The sequence below is a fragment of the Myodes glareolus genome, chromosome 15 (genome assembly GCF_982192425.1).
Source record: "Myodes glareolus chromosome 15, mMyoGla1.1, whole genome shotgun sequence".
Lineage (NCBI taxonomy): Eukaryota > Metazoa > Chordata > Mammalia > Rodentia > Cricetidae > Myodes > Myodes glareolus.
In genome coordinates this window covers 60,420,610-60,440,680 of record NC_142040.1, presented here as the reverse complement: position 1 = coordinate 60,440,680, position 20,071 = coordinate 60,420,610, and the positions used below count along the sequence as shown (strand labels likewise).

The window sequence follows — 20,071 nt, the reverse complement described above, 5'->3', positions numbered from 1 at the left end:
TTCTTTCATGTTTCAATATTTTTTTGTTTATTTGATCTCCTTTCTATGTTATTTTTGTATATTTTCTTCATTTGGTATTTATGTTTTGCAAACCTTCAGGGTTCAATTGTAATCGTTTTTCTCTAGATAGCATATTTATAGATGAGGCTAACACTCCTTTAAATACATATAGTAACTGCCCCTCTTGAGGTAATGGGTTGGCTCTAATCAGGCAAAAGCCAAAGCTTGGTAAGTGAGGCCTGATTTCCCTAGGATGTTAGGAGTGTCTCCTGCCAGAAAACCTCCCAACTGTGGCTCTACCTGGGCTAAGATTTAAGCAAAATTGGTACATTTTTGGGAACAACAGCAACTAAATCAATATTTTGAATATGTAATATTTGTCAGGACAAACTACAAATAATACCTACCTCTTAGCAGGGATAAACAAGAAAAGTAAAACAAGGAAATCTTTTAAAAATTCTACTTCAAACTTCAAGGTAAATTTCTTAAAGATGAAGCCACATGCTACTGTGCCTTCTGGATAATGTACAATGTTATAGCATCCAGGACAGCCTATATAAAAACCATTCCTCGTCGGTGCCAACCCATATCCTTCTCAAAAAGTACAGTCAAATGCTTCTCCGCTAAGGGACCACCTGAGCCTGTCTTCCCTACAGAATATATAGAGCTCGAGAATCCAACATCTATCATCAATGCTGAGCCAATACTGGCACATTGGACTAATTGGTCACATTGTATAATGGATGAAATTGCTCCCATAATGCTGAATATGACTGCATTAATGAAGTTAGGAAGACTTACTGATTTACAGGAAAATAGAAGCAAAATTCTCACATTAATTTGATTCCCTTTATATTGTGTACTGAACAGACATGCTTTAATATCCTCATCCTCCTTTAATCCCATTAGCTCCCCATTCCAACCAAGTTGGTTTCTTTCTGTTGCCCGGATATATAATATATAATGTTCATTCTGACTCTCCCTGCCTGTAGAAGCCTGTGTTGAGAACATTGAACACAGAACAAATAAAGTAAAGGAATAACCTTTCAATATAGACTCTAGACAGGATCAAAAGATTTGGAGATTAAACATATTTAGTTGCAAAAAAATGAAACTGTAGCTAGAGAGGGAAGAAAAAGACCGCTAGGGGACAGTTTCCAAGGAAAGAAACAACAGAAAGAGAAATGCAAAGTTCTGTCCCTATTGCCTTTATCATTGGGAAGAAAGGACCTCGTGTTCTTAATATGGATAGAAAGATGAGAAGAGACATGAATATTCATATCTCATTTTCATACCACTCCACACACCTCAGCCAAATAGCCTGGCCAGTAGAAAGTGGGAGGGAACAGACGCCAATATATGTGCTGTACTACATACACACAGCAGGTTTTATTCCTTTATATACAAATATCTATAATCACTAAATAATTTTATTATAAATTAATTTAGTGGTAAAACTTCCACTGCAAACAAGTAATGAGAAAAAAATACTAAGGTAAAGATTTGTATTAGATATTTAAACTAAGTATAATTATTATGTGCAACAACACAACTGACAAAGAAATGCTACATGAACCTAAGTGAGTTGTAACTTGATACACATAACAACTTAGGACATTAACATGTAACTATTGGATATAAAGTTTTTATTTATGGAAGTGCCTAAAAATGTAGAATTATTGTTTACCCCCCCACCAACCCTTTTTTATGCAATATATTTTGAAAACTACATCTGCACAAAATGGCAAGTAAATTTTAAAACGTATCAGTTTAGAAAATCTGAAACATGTTGAATGTTAGTAATTAAAGAGAAAATTTTAGAATGTTTATTTTTTTAAAAAAAAGTGGCAATAGTATAAAGACAGTTTCTTGGTGCGAAGACTATTTGATGAAGCCGACTGAACAGAATCTAGAGTCTAACACTTATAGTGTCCACCTTATCAGTCATTATTCATGTGTTTACAATCTAAGTTGGAACCTACGTTCTGTGTCTGTCTTTATAACACATCATCATTACCAGATTAAAAAAATAGCTCTTAATTTGTTCACTTTGTCCTTAATTTCCACTGGTATCTTTCATTTTTTTAAAAGAAGATTTATTTATTCATGTATTTTATGTATATGAGTGCTCCATCTTCATGCACACCAGAGAAGGAATCAGATCCCGTTACAGATGGTTGTGAGCTACCATATGGTTGCTGGGAATTGAACTCAGGACCTCTGGAAGAGCAGACATATAACGGCTCTTAACCACTGAGCCATCTCTCCAGCCACTGGTATCCCTCTTTTGGCCAACTGGTGTTTTATAAATTTCTTGCACCTTGATGGGTGCCTTTTTTTCTTTAGATTAGGTAAATTTTCTTGTATGATTATGTTAAATATTATTTTCTCTGATTTTGACTGGGTTTCTTCTCCTTTTCTACACCAACTAATGGTAGATTTAGTGTTTTCTTTATGTCCCACATATCCAAAATATTTTGTTTGGTTGGTTGATTAATTGATTGATACTTTTTAAGATTTAACATTTTCTTTGAACTATCACTTTTTCCCAATTTGATCTTCAAAACCTTAAATTCTCTCTTTGATGTTCTTTTCTCTATTGGTTGAAACTCTCCTCTGACTTTTTTGCTTGTCTTCCTGAGTCTTTATTTCGAGTTCTATTTTAGTTTGGCCTTTCTTTGCTGACTAGACTTCTTTGTTATACTTTGCTTTCACCTCTTGAATTATTTATTTCACTCAGCTGTTCGTCTTTCTCCCCCCACAGTCTTCCCTGAGATGTCTAGTCCTGTCTTCTTTAAAGTTTTTGGACATATGCATAATTACTGTCTAGTTGCCATTGCCTTGAGCTTCAATAAATTATTTTTATTCATAGTCATTGTTTATTATTCCTTCTCTTGTGCTTCAGCTAATTTGCTGAATTTCAATACTGTTGCTGGCTTCCAAAGAGACACGATGTCTTGGTTGTTCATGTTTCTGGTTTTTCACTGTAATCCACACATCTGGGTGTCTGGAATTATGGTATTTGTTTCATTTCAATACCTACTTTGGTGAATGGAAATTTTGTTCTTGATGTAGCTCCAGTCTGACTGGTTATGGACTGGAAATAATTCTAATACTTGGTTTTCATTCTTTACGTCATCTGGCTTTAGGAATCAGACTCTCAAGAATCTCAGCCCTAAAGTTCTGGTTGCAGGTCTGGGTTCAAAGTCCATGGAGTCTTATATTTTTGCAGTGGGTAGGGTGGGAGGTAGGGTAGAATTTGGGGAAAGGGGGCTGACTCTGAAGTTCTTTTATCAGGACATTGGCCCTGCTGCTTAAAGAGAGGTCATTTTAAGACTCTGGATTCCCTGGCTCTGGGCATGGATGGCAACGGTCTGAAAAAGATGAAATGGTCTAAGAGGAGGTCAAACGGTAGTATTTTATCTAATAATAGTGTGAAGAAAACAGATTGGAAAGGAGGGAACATGTGACCTACTGAGGGCCCAGTGAAACATTGTAGCTATGTAGTTCAGACAGAAAGGTGTTCTTTAATGGATTCTCCGATTTTTATTTGCGTTTTTCCAATGGCTAGTAATGTTGAACATTTTTTTTTTTAAAAATTACCTTTTTGTGTTGCTTCTGTTCTGAATAGCCTATTTATTTTATTAGCCCTTTATTACTGACAGATTTTGGGGCTTGCTATTTGAAGTTCTTAAATAGCCTAGATATCAACCCTGCAAATGAAATGTAGCTGGAAAGATTAATTATCATTTTCTAGATTGTCTGTTTTCATTACCAATAAGTTTGCTTTGCTTGCTGAAGCTTCTTAGTTTCTGATAGTTCTTTAGACAATTTTCAGGACAGATTTCCATTTGATTATAACATTGTTTAAAACATTCTTGCCTTTGCTGTTATTTAAAAGTGGATTATATATATTTCAATTAGTGATTTTAGATTTTTACAATTTAAAATAAAATTTTTAATCCATTTTGAAATTATTATTACAGATTGTTGCAAAATATGAATCTAATTTTACTCTTCTACAAGTTGACATTCCATTTTCTCAGAATCATTTTTTCAAATATCTCAGATTTATTATAGTATACATCTTTTAGTCAATTGGAAAATATTAGTTAGCCATGACTATTCATACTTATTTTACTGTCCTCTATCCTATTTAAATTGTTTACCTTTCTGTTTGGGAGGCCACTATCATGTTATGTTGTTACTAAATATCTATGGCATTACTTGAGGTTACTGATCCAGGAATGTTATTCTTCTTGGTAGAGATTTACTGAGATTTTTTTCCTTTAAACAATATTTTTCATTTAGTATCCTTGAATATATATATATATAATAAGGAAGATCCACCAACTCTTCCTATTCTCTAACTCCTCCCATATTCCTTCCAATCACTTTTCTCGCATCTTTATTTTTTCTTTATTTTTTTATTAAAAATTTCCACCTCCTCCCCTCCTCCCATTTCCCTCCCCTTCCCCCCCACCTTTCCTCCTCCCTCTCCAGTCCAAAGAGCAGTCAGGGTTCCCTGCCCTGTGAGAAGTCCAAGGTCCTCCCTACTCCGTCTAGGTCTAGGAAGGTGAGAATCCAAACAGTTTAGGCTCCCACATGCCAGTACATGCAGTAGAATCAGAACTCGGTGCCATTGTCCTTGGCTTCTCAGTCAACTGACCAGACATTCAGACAGTCCGGTTTGACCACATGCTCCATCGGCCCCAGTCCAGCTGGCCTTGGTGAGCTCCCATTAGATCAGCCCCATCGTTTCAGTGAGTGGGCGAACGGTGGGCGAACCCCTCGCGGTCTGACTTCCTTGCTCATGTTCTCCCTCCTTTAACTCCTCATTTGGACCTTGGGACCTCAGTGGCAGGTTACAAGATCAACTATTCTTTCTTCTTAAAAAAAAAATGTCTATTGAGTTGATTTACAAGCATGCCCGTACATGTATGTGTTCAGTAGATCCATCTACTGTTGCTGCAGGAAACTGCCTCTTCCACCCCAACCCCAGAGCCATCAAGTACTATTGGATCTTCTGGTGGTTTGACATTATAAAAGCCTATTCACGCATTCCCAGCAGCTATAAATTCATATGTGCAACTGTGATGTCATCTTAAGAAATACTCTTATACCTCAGAATTATAAGATATCTGGCCCTTAAAATATTTTTGTCCCTTCTTCTGTGATGACTCTTGATCCTTGTGCAGATAACTGTGAGATACAGATGTCTCATTTAGAACTCAGCACTCCAAAGTCACTTAATTTGCATATGATGAAGGGTTGCAGGTCTTTGTAGGAATCTCTGCTGCCAAAAGTAATTTCTCTAAAGAGAATGAAGAAATGAACTACTCTATGGATACAAATATAAGAACTTTGAGTGGCTCAGTTTATTACCACGACTATTTCTCTGAGTAATAGGAATAGGATTCCCCCTAGGGCCAGTGACATACCCTGTCACACATTTTTATTTGAGCTAATGCTACCAGGCATGGGCTCCATCCTGTGGATCAGGCTTTAAATCCAGTTAGAAAGTGGTTAGTTATTCCCAGAACAAAGATACCAGTTTTGTTAGGCAGTATGTATAGAACCTTCTAGCATTATGAAAGTCAGGCAGTGGGTGTCCAGCTTCTAGGTTAATAATGAGTTGACTTCTCCATATGATGCACTTCAGATATGTGTTATACTCAGCAAGAGGGTCTTAGTATCAACTTCCATAAGGTAACGAAAACACATTTGTAATTGCCTACAGTGTTTGTGGACTCTGTAGATCTCCAGTGATCATAAAGGGAAGAGAGTTAAACTATTCCTGGAACTTGGCTTTTTGTTTGATATGTTATGATAACTGGTAAAGGTGTTGTTCCCCCATTATGAATAAAGCCAGTTAAATTCCATATATACCTATCGCTAAACTTCTACAATAGTAGATATTGACATTTTCAAAGGTTTTTAGCTATTGTTCTAATATTCCCAACTCCAACATGCACCCTGTCCTCTCCTCGTCCACATCATTTAACCTTTTCTGGTTCATAGTTCCTCCTTCATAGTTCATAGTATCCCCATTCTGCAAGTGTCATAGCCTCCCTTCCTTGAAATTCTTCCATATCCCTTTATTAATTTCTTAATATCGGGGGGTGGTAATCAAATCTCATCGGGCGTATCTCAAGGTCAAAAGATAGTATCCACATTTAAGAAAAAAAGTGACATTTATCTTTCATCTTTCTTGATCTGTTACTCCAAGTGGTTGTATCTAGCGCCAATCAACCACAATCTTGCTTAACAATTTTTAATTACTTTATAGCTGAATAATATTTCATTTGATAAACATGATAAATCATGCTTACATTACTCATTCTTTTATGGAAATCATACACTCTTTCCTTTTTCAGAATATCATGGATAAAGAAGTGATAAATACAGATGAGGACGTATTTCTTTAGTAGGATATAGAATCCTGGGTGCAATGATCAGGATTGGCGTATCTATTTCTAGCTGTTGAAGGGAATTTTTCACTGACTTTCATGGAAGTGCAACAGCTTATTTACACACTCACCAATGGTGAATTAGTCTCAGACTTTTAACTCATTTATTTCACACACTCATGCCGGCGGTTTCTTTTCTTTTTTCTTTTTCCTTCTCTTTTTCTTTTTAAATTCCACTTCATACTCTTCCCGTCTTAAAGTAGTGGAGATTTGCATTTCCCTGATTGTTAAGGCTATTGAACATTAAAATAAAAATTTTGGGCCATTTGTATTTCCTCTTTTGAGAACTGTGTCTAGTTCCCATGTTCTGATTTTTAACTGGGTTGTTTTCTCGGTGTTCGGGTTTCTGCATTTTTCACATATAGACACAAAACTTCTGTCAACAGTATAACTGTTAATGAATTCTTCCCAGTGTGTAGGCTTCAGCTTCACTCAAATGATGGCATCCTCTCTGCTGTACAAAAGCTTTTTAGTTTCATGAGATTCCACTTGACAAGTGTTGATCTCATGGCCTGTACTAAAGGGATGTTGTTCACAATGTCCTTTCCTGAGTCTATAATTTGAAGGGTATTCCCTAGTGTATTCTCCACTTTCTCTTCTGTTTTCACACTGGTGTACTAGGTTAAAGAATTAATTTGTGTTTTAGGCAAATGAAGGAAGGAACTAGCAGGCCACAACTTTGGTTAGCCATCTCCTGCTGGTAAATCATGATTTATTGAAGTGCTTTCTTGTGAAAGATACTGGGATACTAGCCCCTTCTTAGGAAAATTTCTCTTTATAATTGTACTCTAAACCATCATGAGATAGTAATGGGGCTCTTTGATACTGAAATACAGGCCACTTAAGTTGGTAGGTTTAGCTTTGAAGTTTTGGGTTTTTTTGTTATTTTTCTTTTATTATTAATAATTTATAAAAATTTCCACTTCCTCCCCTCTGCCCAATACACTCCCATTCCCCCCACTCCCTCTTATTCTCCCTATCCAGTCCTAAGAGCAGTCAGGGTTTCCTGCCCTGTGGGAAGTTCAAGTTCCTCCCCCCTCCCTCCAGGTCTAAGAAGGTGAGCATCCAATCAGACTAGGATCCCAAAAAGTCAGTACATGCAGACAAAAGCAGTCCCAGTGCCATTATCAATGGCTTCTCAGACAGCCCCCATGTCAGCCACATTCAGAGAATTCGGTTTGATCACATGCTCGTTCAGTCCGAGTCCAGCTGGCCTTGGTGAGCTCTCCTTACATCAGTCCCATTGTATCAGTGGGTGAATGCACCCCTCGCGGTTCTGACTTAGTTTTTCGTGTTCTCCCTCCTTCTGCTCCTCATTTGGACCTTGAGGGCTCAGTCCAGTGCTTCAATGTGGGTCTCTGTATCAATCTCCGACGATAGGAAGATTCCCTCTTCTATGACGGTTCCCTCTGATCCTGACTTCCTTGCTCGCGTTCTCCCTCCTTATGCTTCTCATTTGGACCTAGGGAGTTAAGTAATGTGTTCCAATGTGGGTCTCTGTCTCGGTCCCCATCCATCGCCAGATGAACGTTCTATGGTGATATGCAAAATATTCATCAGTATGGTTATGGGCCAAGGCCAGTTCAGACACCCACTCCTCTGCTGCCCAGGGAGCAATCTGGGGACCTCTCCTTGGACCTGGGAATCCTTCTAGAATCAAGTCTCTTGCAACCTTAAAATGGCTACCTTAGTTGAGTTATATACTTCCCAGCTCCCATATTCATTCTTCCTCCCTAACCCCCATTCCATTTCCCCAAGCTATCCCCCATCCTCCCCTTCTCCCTTCTCCCCTTACTTCCACCCCCCCACCCCGTGCACCCAAGTTTGCCTGGCAATCTTGTCTACTTTCAATATCCAGGAGGATAACTATATGGTTTTCTTCAGGTTCACCTTCTTATTTAGCTTCTCTAGGATCACGAATTATAGGCTCAAAGACCTTTAACTATGGCTAGAATCCACTTATGAGTGAGTACATACTATATTCCTATTTTTGGATCTGGGTTACCTCACTCAGTAAAGCGTTTTCTATTTCCATCTATTTGCATGCAAAATTCAAGATGTCCTTGTTTTTTACTGCTGTGTAAAACTCTAATGTGTATATGTTTCACACATTTTTAAACCATTCTTCTATTGAGGGACACCTAGGTTGTTTCCAGGATCTGGCTATTACAAATAGTGCAGCTATGAACATAGTTGAACAAATGCTTTTGTAGTATGATAGGGCATCTCTTGGGTATATTCCCAAGAGTGGAATTGCTGGGTCTTGAGAGAGGTTGACTCCCAGTTTCCTGAGAAACCGCCACACTGATTTCCACAGTGGCTGCACAAGTTTGCATTCCCACCAACAATGGATGAGTGTTCCCCTCACTCCACATCCTCTCCAGCATAGGCTATCATTGGTGTTTTTGATTATAGCCATTATGACAGGTGTAAGATGGTATCTCAAAGTTGTTTTGATTTGCATTTCCCTGATCGCTAAGGAGGTTGAGCATGACCTTAAATTTCTTTTGGCCATTCAAAGTTCTTCTATTGAGAATTCTCTGTTCAATTCAGTACCCTATTTTTTAATTGGGTTAATTAGAGTTTTAGTGTCTAGTTTCTTGAGTTCTTTGTATATTTTGGAGATCAGACCTTTGTCTGATGAGGGGTTGGTGATCTTCTCCCAGTCGGAAGATAGACTTTTTGTCTGACTGACAGTGTCCTTTGCTTTACAGAAGCTTCTCAGTTTCAGGAGATCCCATTTATTCATTGATTCTCTTATTGTCTGTGCTACTGGGGTTCTACCTAGGAAGTGATCTCCTGTGCCTATGTTTTGTAGACTACTTCCCATTTTCTCTTCTATCAGGTTTAAAGTGGTCAGATTAATGTTGATGTCTTTAATGCATTTGGACTTGATTTTTGTGCATGGTGATAGATATGGATCTACTTTCATTCTTCTACAGATTGACATCCAGTTATGCCAGCACCATTTGTTAAAGATGCTATCCTTCTTCCACTGTATACCTTTAGCTCTCTTGTCAAAAATCAGGTGTTCTTAGGTTTGTGGGTTAATATATGGGACTTCTATTCGATTCCATAGGTCGACTTCTCTGTTCTTATGCCAATACCAAGCTGTTTTCAATACTGTAGCTCTGTAATAGAGTTTGAAGTCAGGGATGGTAATGCCTCCAGAAGTTCCTTTATTGTATAAGATTGTTTTGGCTATCCTGGTTTGTTGTTTTTCCATATAAAGTTGATTATTGTTCTCTCAAGGTCTGTGAAGAATTTTGATGGGGATTGCATTGAATCTATAAATTGCTTTTCGTAGAATTGCCATTTTTCCTATGCTGATTCTCCCAATCCAAGAGGAAGGGAGGTCTTTCCATTTTCTGGTAAGTCTTTCTTCAAAGACTTAAAGTTCTTGTCAAATGGGTGTTTCAATTCCTTGGTTAGAGTTATCCCGAGATATTTTATGCTATTTGTGGTTATCGTGAAAGGTGATGTTTCTCTGATTTCCCTCCCTGCTTCTTTATCCTTTGTGTATAGGAAGGCAACTGATTTTTTGTAGTTGATCTTGTACCCTGCCACATTACTAAAGGTGTTTATCAGCTGTAGGAGTTCTTTGGGAGAGTTTTTGGGGTTACTTATGTACACTATCACATCATTTGCAAATAACGAGAGTTTAACTTCTTCCTTTCCAATTCGAATCCCCTTGATCCACTTATGTTGTCTTATTGCTATTGCTAGAACTTCAAGCACTATATTGAAGAGGTATGGTGAGAGTGGACAGCCTTGTCGTATTCCTGATTTTAGTGGAATGGCTTTGAGTTTCTCTCCATTCAATTTGATGTTAGCAGTCGGCTTGCTGTAAATAGCTTTTATTATATTTAGGTATGATCCTTCTATCTCCAATCTCTCCAACACCATTAGTAGAATTCTGCATTGAAACCATCTGGTCCTGGGCTTTTTTTGGTGTGGAGGATTTTGATAACAGCTTCTATTTCTTCCTTACTAACAGGTCTATTTAGATTGTTCACCTGGTTGATTTAACTTTTGTAAATGGTACTTATCTAAAAACAAGTCCATTTCTTGTACATTTTCCAACTTTGTGGCACATAAACTTTTGTAGTAAGATCTGATGATTCTCTGAATTTCCTCTGTGTCTGTGGTTATGTCCCCCTTTTCATTTCTGATCTTATTAATTTGCATGTTCTCTCTCTGTCATTTGATTAGTTTGTCTAGGGGTTTGTCAATCTTGTTGATTTTCTCCAAGAACCAGCTTTTTGTTTGATTGATTCTTTGGATTGTTTTCTGTGTTTCTATTTTGATGATTTCAGCCGTCAGTTTGATTATTTCCAGTCTTCTACTCCTCCGGGTGAGTCTGCTTCTTTTTTTTTCCAGAGCTTTTAGATGTGCTGTTAAGTTTCCAATGTGTGCTTTCTCCGTTTTCTTTAATTGGGCACTTAGTGCTATGAACTCTCCTCTTAGCACTGCTTCCATTGTGTCCCATAGGTTTGGGTATGTTGTGTCTTTATTATCATTAAATTCAAGGAAGACTTTAATTTCTTTCTTTATTTCTTCCTTGACTCAGGCAGGGTTGATTCAGTAGTTGACTGTTCAGATTCCATGAGTTTGTAGGCTTTCTGGGGTTAGAATTTTTGTTGAATTCTAACTTTATTCCATGGTGATCCAACAAGACACAGGTGGTTACTAATATTTTTTTGTATCTGGGGAAGTTTGCTTTGTTACCGAGTATGTGGTCAATTTTGAGAAGGTTCCATGCGCTGCAGAGATGAAGGTATAATCTTTCCTTTTTGGGTGGAATGTTCTATAGATATCTGTTAAGTCCATTTGATTCATTACCTCTATTAATTCTCTTATTTCTCTGTTAGGTTTCTGTCTGATTGACCCGTCCATTGGTGAGAGAGGTATGCTGAAGTCTTCTACTATTAGTGTGTGTGGTTTGATGACTGCCTTGAGTTCTAGAAGTTTTTCTTTTACATAAGTGGGTGCTTTTATATTAGGGGCATAGATATTCAGGATTGAGACTTCCTCCTGATGAATTGTTCCTGTTATGAGTATAAAATGTCCATCTCCAACTCTTCTGATTGATTTTGGTTTGAAGTCAATTTTGTTGGCAATTAGAATCGCCACACCCGCTTGTTTCTTAGGTCCCTTTGCTTGGAAAACCTTTTCCCAGCCCTTTACTCTGAGTAGATGTCTGTCTTTGTGGCTGAGGTGTGTTTCTTGTAAATAGCAGAATGTTTAATTCTGTTTTTGTATCCAATCTTTTAGTCTGTGCCTTTTTATAGGTGAGTTGAGTCTGTTGATATTAAGTGATATTAATGACCAGTGGTTGTTAACTCCGGTTATTTTTTTTTGTGTGTGTGTAGTAGAGTTTGTGTGTTTCCTTTCTTTGAGTTGTGCTTGTGAAGGGTCGCTAGATGTCTGAGTTATTGTGGGCAGTGTTGGCAATGTTAGATTCCTTGGGTTGCGATTTTCCTTCTATTACTTTCTTAAAGCTGGATTTGTGGCTACGTATTGTTTAAATTTGTTTTTATCCTGGAATATTTTGTTTTCTCCATTGATAGTGAATGATGGCTTGGCTGGGTATAGTAGTCTGGGCTTGAATCCATGGTCTCTTAGTTTCTGCAGTACCTCTATCCAGGACCTTCTGGCTTTCATGGTTTCCATAGAGAAGTCCGGTGTAAGCCTGATAGGTTTTACCTTTATAAGTTACTTGACCTTTTTCCTTTGCAGCTGTTAATATTCTTTCTTTAATCTGTATGTTTTGTGTTTTGATTATTATATGGCGAGGGGATGATTTTTTTCTGATCCAGTCTATTTGGTGTTCTGTATGCTTCTTGAACCTTCATAGGAATATCGTTCTTTAGGTTGAGAAAGTTTTCTTCTATAATTTTGTTGAATATATTTTCTGGACCTTTGATCTGCAATTCTTCTTCTTCTTCTACTCCTATTATTCTTAGGTTTGATCTTTTAATTATGTCCCAGATTTTTTGAATGTTTTGTGATGAGAATTTGTTGGATTTGCCGTTTTCTTTGATCAGAGCATTTATTTTCTGTATGGCCTCTTCAGAATCTGAGATTCTTTCTTCTATCTCTTATAGTCTATTAGTTATGCTTGATTCTGTAGTCTCTGTTCTGCTCTGGATTTTCCATATCCAGCCGGCCCTCGGTTTGTGTTTTCTTCATTGCCTCCATTTCAGTTTTCATTTCTTGAACTGTTTTCATTACCTGTTTGATTGTTTTTTCTTGGTTTCCCAGGGTATCATTTATGGATTTACTCTTTTCTTCAAACTTTTTGTTATACTTCCCATCCATTTCTTTAAGGGAGTTATTCATATCCTGTTTAAGGGACTCTATTGCTTTCATAATGGCACTTTTTTCCATTTCTTCTGGATTAGGGTGTTCAAGTCCTTCTGTTGTAGGGTTGCTGGGATCTGGTGTTTTCATGTTGTTTTTTAGATTGTTGGAGGAATTCCTGCCTTGGCGTCTGCCCATCTCTTCCTTCCAATGATCTCTAATGGATCTTCTGGTACCGGGTCAGGTTCCCCCCTCTGATGAGTTTTCTGCTAGAAGATCAGTGCCCCTTGCTGTCCAGGAATCTTGCTGAGATGACACAGGGCCTACCTTTCCACCAGCATGCTATTTTAACACAGGCACTCCCTCTTGCCAGGTTGCACTTCCAGTCTAGTCCCAGCGTGCAAGCCGGCTGAGCTGAGTGATTTTATGGCCCCTGAGGAGGAAGGGAGGAATAAAGGAAGGGATTCCTGGGTGAAAGGTGGGATGGGCTAGGAGGCAAGAGGGCTTAGCCCCTGCAAAGTGACCAAGGAGTCAAGGGAGATGGGGAATGTCTGAGCTCCTCCTTGCCGGGCTTCTGCCGCGGGTCAGAGCAAACTCACTCCAATGATGAATCTTCTGCTAGAGCTGAAGTTTTGTTTTAAATATGATTCTGACCATAGATTAATAGTAAAACCTTAGGAACTCTCACATTAAAATGATAGGCCTGATCTAAAACTGCAACTGTGCAAGAAAGCTATGCCAGACGGATATGGAGAATTCTGAAACATCTCTAATACGGTATCCTGATATAAAACATTGGACTTAAGTCTAATGATGCTCAAACATCCCTCTCCAACCAGAAAAAAATTCAAGAGAAGGAAAAAGAGAAAGAAACAAAGAGTAGAGAGAAAGAGAAGTAGGAAGGGAGGGGGAGCAAGGAGGGAGGAATGAAGTGAGAAACAAACCAAAGACAAAATTCAAGACTAATAACACTCCCCCCACAACCCTGATTTAGGAGAATCTGCAAACACATGTAGTTTCAGTTCACTTTCTTGTCACTATTTTAATAGACACTCCTATAGTGCCATCTCAGTTCCCTTAATTAGTAATAAAAACTCCTCTCAATTACTCCTTCATATCTTCCCAACAAAGAAAATAAGAAGTCAAAGAACTATCATTAATTTTAATATCATTCTTATTAACATCATAATGGGCATAGTCGTCAACTTTAAAATATAGCCAATAAATTCTGTATTTAAGAAGACTATTGTATTTTTTATATAACAGCAATGTTCATTTGAATTGTATACTAAAAATATCACTTAAAATGATACATATTCATCTATAACACATATTTGTTGGTGAGATAACAAAGGAAGAAGGGTCTTTACTAGTAGCTAAAGGCATCTAAAATGATGCATTTTTTAAATACCCAGAATAAATAAAGTGTACTCAAAGCTAATTCACATGAGACAATCGAAAAATGTCACATTGTAGGGACAGCAACTAAAAATTCAATTTGGTGTGAGGTGGTAAATGACTTACAAAGCAGCTTATAAAAATAGAATTCATTCTCCTGTCCGTGCTGAATTAATGAAATAAAACATTCAAATTTACATTTAATGAGGAAGCAATCCCAAGTTAATGGCATAGACCAGATCTTTAACAAGATCATAGGAGAAAAATTTCCCAAACTAGAAAAAGACTTACTCCAACAGACAGAAGAAGAAAGAACTCTAAGTAGACAATGCCAGAAAAAAAGGCCCTCTAACCATATTGTATTGAAGACAGTATTTACATAGAACAAAGTGTACCGAAAGAAAGACGGAGGGAAAGTCACATGTGAAGGAAAACCAAGGTTTCTCAATTAAATCTTTAAGAGCAAGAGAGCCTAAAGCAATGCTTTCCAAGATCTAAATTTGAAAGAAAGTAGAGCCTGGAGCAGTGCCCTTCACGTTCTAATAGATCAGGCCAACATAGTCTAATGTACACAGGAAAGGAAAAATTCTTCCAGAGTTGAAGTATAAAGAAATATTTTCAATGATCAAAATAGTCTTAAAATTGTATAAATACCTAATAGACCAAACAAAAAGAAAATATAGTACGTTAATATTAAAAAGAGAAATGAGCACAGGCAACAGGTTCAAAGGAAATGGCCTTGAGTCATGCTGTACAGGGGATTAAAGTCTTTTCCATCGGGTCCAATCATGGTCAAGGAAACCTCCTATTTCCAATAAACCTCCTATTTCCGACCTATGTACCTCCCTCCCTCTTATGAATGAGCACATCCAATGCAGATGGGTCCAACCTGTTTAGGGGAGTGAAAACGTGTGGCTTGTCATCCTCTATAAACAGCAGCCTTCAGCATTTCAGGAACTATCTTTTCTTGGACAAAGGGCTTGAAGGGCAGAAGCAATTTCTTTTATGAACTTCTTAGGCAAATAACTAAGGCTTAAAATGTTAACTTGACTCTCACAAAAGTGGGTGGGACAACATTGCTGTTACAATACCTGACAAAAACCAACATAACATTAATCAGAAGACAAAACTAACACTTCATTCTAATCAATAGGTCAATTGATTAAGAAACTATTGCAATTGTAAATATATATGAGCAATAGTCAGGTTAATCCAGTTTCATAAATAATAAACTTTTGGAATTAAAGACAGATTATCATCAAATCAGTAATAGAAGGTGATTTAAAACTTCACTTTTTCCAATAGGCACAATTATCCTGCTCAAACATGGAAATCTTAAGGAAAAGAAATAAAACAATAAGCTCTTCCTACTGAAAGTGCCTCTTTTCTAGGCTCCTTGTAAAAGCCAGACAAAAAATAGGTTTCTCCAGCAAAATCTCTCTGGGTATATAAGCTACACTTAATGGCAAGTCCCAAGCCCAAAAGCAGATGGCCAAAAGAAAATGAAATCACTAGTATTTTGGGGGGTTGTATGTCCTACAATATTTTGTCTTTCTTTTATCCTTCCTTCCTTCCTTCCTTCCTTCCTTCCTTCCTTCCTTGTTCCCTTCCTTTATTTTTTCTTTATTGGTTTAATCTTACAGATATTTTGCTTATATAATATAATCTCTAATTTTATTTTTATTGGCAATCTGTGTGTGCAAATGTGTGTGCCTCAGCATCTTGCAAATGTTTCTTATGCATTATCTTTGGCTATTTTTACTCCCCACCCCATTTGTATTGTCCTACAATTCTTCGTTTTTAATTCTTCTTAGTTATATTTTTTCAGATGTTTGTATTCTAATGTGAAAGATAAAGGAAGGGTATGGATTCATGTGAGTGGGAATGTGGGGAAGCCTTTAGTGGAGTTTGATGGACGGGAAACTGCAATCAGAATATATTATATAATAAATTTTCTTATCAACTAAAAAGAATCCAGGCTACAGCAAACAGCCTGCTCAGTTATGCACTAAGAGCAAGAGCAGGAATTGTCTTCCCGAAATGATGTCTCCCCTGCCCTTCAGTGGCTTGGAGTGCCCACCCAAGAGAGTATCTGTCTAAGTGTTTAGCCTCATGAACAAAGGCTGAGATAAGGCATATCACAAAATATGAGTACATTTTCTACCACACCTGGGAAATTACGGTTAGATACAAGTTTTTGTCTTTGTGTGTGGTTTCTTTTTTTCTCCCTTGTTGAAAGGGAGAAAAGTCGCTTCATGCTGTTAAGGTAGCTATGAAAATTATTTGGTAAACCTGCAGAGAATTATGTAATTGACTCACTGCCTCTTCTTAGTCACAGGGATCATTTCCAGACTCAATTTTACAGAACCTGCCCTTTCCTGAGGGTCTAAGAAATCATGTGGTAGTTGGAATACTAATGAATCCCTTGGTCATGAATTGATTCCTCAATCCTTTAACCAGCCATACTTGTTTCCCTTATTCTGGAAACCAAGGTTATGCCAATCTCTTGATCATAACCCAAAAACCAGTGTAGCTGTAATGTTTTTACTTTTACTTCAGTGGTTCTTCAATATGTTCTTCCAAGTGCTATCATATAACTGTAAAATACTAGCATATGGCTACCTATCCTAGACTCTATTTTTCATAGTTTGCATGAGACATTTCCCATAAGTCTTAGGCATTTGAACACTTGGCACTCATGGTCAGGTTGGAGCCTCCAGCCTGCCCTCCTGGAAACCACATTTCCTCTCTCTCCAAAGCCTGACCATTCAGATAGTCTCCAAACAAAGTAACAAAATGCCCAGCTCTGCATTCTTGGCAATGGTTGCCAAGTTCTTCCCTTACGCTGCCAGCCACCCAAGCCTGCCCACTCCCCAGCAAGCGCTGAGTTTTTAACTGTACTTGGGCACATACCCAACTTGTGGCAGACACATCACAAACCCCTAACCTAAAATCTGTAAAATTTTCCTGGTCTGGCCTTGGTGCCTGACTTCTCTAGTCTCAATCTCTGGGACTGGTGAACTTGCCCAGAAATTGTTTAGCTCAATATGCCTGCAGTTGTACTTTTTGAATTTGACTTAATCTGGTTTATTTAGTAAGTGGAGAAATAGGACAGAAAACATATTACATCAGATGGTCGCAATCTGAGGGATTAGGAGTTATGGATTTAGAGAAGGATTTTGTCACTGGCAGAGGGCTTGAGTTTTCCCAAAGACTCACACAGTTTCAAGTTAGCTCTGCCTACTGCTTGTAGTTTAAAATTTAAGCTCTTTCTGTCATAACACAGATTTCATCCTCTCCCTTACAGAATGGCTTGAATCAGCAAAAACAACTGTCGTCACCATCATGGGCTCTAACCCTCCAAATCTATAACTCCAATTCAACACTTTTTTGCCCTAGTCTTTGTAATTTATCACAGCAAGAAAAAAGTAGCTAAGATGCTACTTGTCCCATGGTTTACCCCTGACATTTTGAATTGAACCTCTACCTTTCTTTCTTGTATTTTTACGTTTAACTTTAAAAGCATACTTTGAATGGTCAGTCTCTTTGCATATGTTGTCATTAAAAGAGATGGAATGTGAGGAGTACCAGTACCTTCTGAGGCTGTTTGAGCAGACCTGAGTCTCCGGAATACTAAATGACCCAAAATGGAGTCACAGCTAACAAGAGACCCTCTAATTTGGAGCCATGACTCGGCACTGTCTGCTTCCTGCCCTTTGTCTGCAGACACATAGCTTGGATATATTGCCTTGGATATATTGCCCGATGTATGCCTGCACATGGTGTGGATGTGTATACCATTTCAGTGAACAAACACATTAGACCATAGCTGCACCTTGATTCTGGTCTTTGAAGTCCGCTACCCAGGAAACTTGTTCTGACTCTGTCTCCCCATCTCCACCTCCACTGAGCCCCAAATAGAGGGAGAAAACACCCACAGTTCTCTCTGGGTGTTTCCATCTCATGTCAAGTGTGAACTCCTTATTTTCCATGGGCTCCTTCATTGAGTACCACTCACTACCATCTGTACAGGTTGGTCCTGGAGACCTGACTGGGGCAGCAAGGGAGTGGAAATGGGAAAAGAACAGATAAGAAAAACATGCGTGGAAATGCAAAGAAAAAGTTGAACAATGCTCAGTCTAATGGGGCAGAATTAACTCCCAAAACAACCAGGAACATCAATGCATTTCTTATGTACAGCACAATAAGACTTAGCTAGTCTCAATAGGAGGTCTCTATAGGCTAGCAATCAAAGGTTACAGTCATCTGGGAGGAGGAAACTGAAGTTGCTAGTTGCTGCTAGGACTGGTCAATCATTCATGTGTATCAGACCAAAGAAAGGCTTTTACATTCCTCAGAGCTGCACCAGAATAAGGATCTATCATTCCTATGGGTCTAAGGCATTGAGTTCTGGATACGACCATGCCTATGTAAACAAAACACGTTCACAGAGGAACCAAATAAAAGAAAATGTTCTATATATTTAAACAGAGAGTTCTCAAAAGAAGAAATATAAAATGTATAAGACCACCTCAAAAGGTGTTTATCATTCTTGGCAATTAGAATAAAAGTTAAAACAACACAGATTTCCTCCTCTCCCCATTCAGAATGGCTTGAATAAGCAAAACAATTGTTAATAACAGAGAGGATGTGGAAAAAACAGAACTCTCATTCATTGTTAGTAGCATTGCAAGCTGGTTCACTGACTATTGAGTAAGGCCACTTGTTCGATCTTGGCTGCCCAAACCACGAAATAATCACTCAAAAACTATATTATTTGCAATGCTGTTTGGCCAATGATTCTAGCATATTTCTAGCAAGCACTTACATCTTAAATTAACCTATTTCTGTTAATCTGTGTATCATCATGTGGCTGTGGCTTACTGGGTAAAACTCCAATGTGTCAGTCTCGGATGGAGGCTACATGACATCTTCTTGACTACACATTTTTCCCAGCATTCAGGTTAGTTTTCCCCACCTAGCTCTATTCTGTCCTGTCATGAGCCAAGGGCCAAAGAGGCTTATTTATTAACCAATGGCAATAAAACATATTCACAGCATACATCACTTCCCCTTTTCTATCTAAATAAAAAGGAAAGTTTTAATTTTAACGTAGTAAAATTGCATATAACAGGTATTAAGCAAGAATTACAGTTTTAATATTTATATCTACTTTATCTATAATTATAACTAAGGAAAACTATAACTATCTATTCTTCAACTCCATCAAAGACCCCCAAAGTATATATTTCCTAAGTAAACAGGTTGCGCAAGGTTCCTCCATAACATTGTGGGCACCCAACTTCCGCCTGTTGTCCCATAAAGATTTTTCCATGAAGCAAGAAATTTCAAAGACATTTCCACCTATATTGTCAGTTTGTCAGTCAGTCAGTCACTTTATTCTGTGTCCTGCAGAATGTCTTGCAAACTCTTTCATGAAACTGGAACCCTGAAGGACTGACTCATCTTCTCTTGGCAGCTTCAGTAGCTATTTTTCTGTGAGTCCTGCAAGTACAATTCATACAGCATAACATCAAACAGTTCAGGCAAGATAAGTTTCTTGCCCAAATGGCTAACCAATGTCATAAGGAGCCTCTTTAGTGCCCATCATCCTCTAGAAGTAGACTGATGCTGCCAAGAGCAGACGAGTCTCATTGTTTTGAAAAGTCCTAAGTAGTTAAAACATTCTAAAGCCATTTTCTATTGTCTTTGAAAGGTTTGAAGAATAACTATCTATCTGAAATATATCTCTATACATCTAGAAAATCTAACTAACATGACTACAAGTTTGACTATTATAGATGACCATTATTCTGTATTTTTAATTACATATTACATTTTTAAATGATCTGCACAAACACAATACCTTAATCAATAGAAGAAATATACATATAACAAAA

The 20,071-nt window shown here is 37.8% G+C and overlaps 1 long non-coding RNA gene across 1 annotated transcript in view; it reads left to right on the top strand.

Annotated features, from left to right (window-relative positions):
* LOC146891551 (uncharacterized) overlaps nucleotides 1-20,071 on the top strand; it is a 73,899-nt gene that overhangs the window by 474 nt on the left and 53,354 nt on the right. The gene's annotated exons all lie outside the window — the stretch shown is intronic.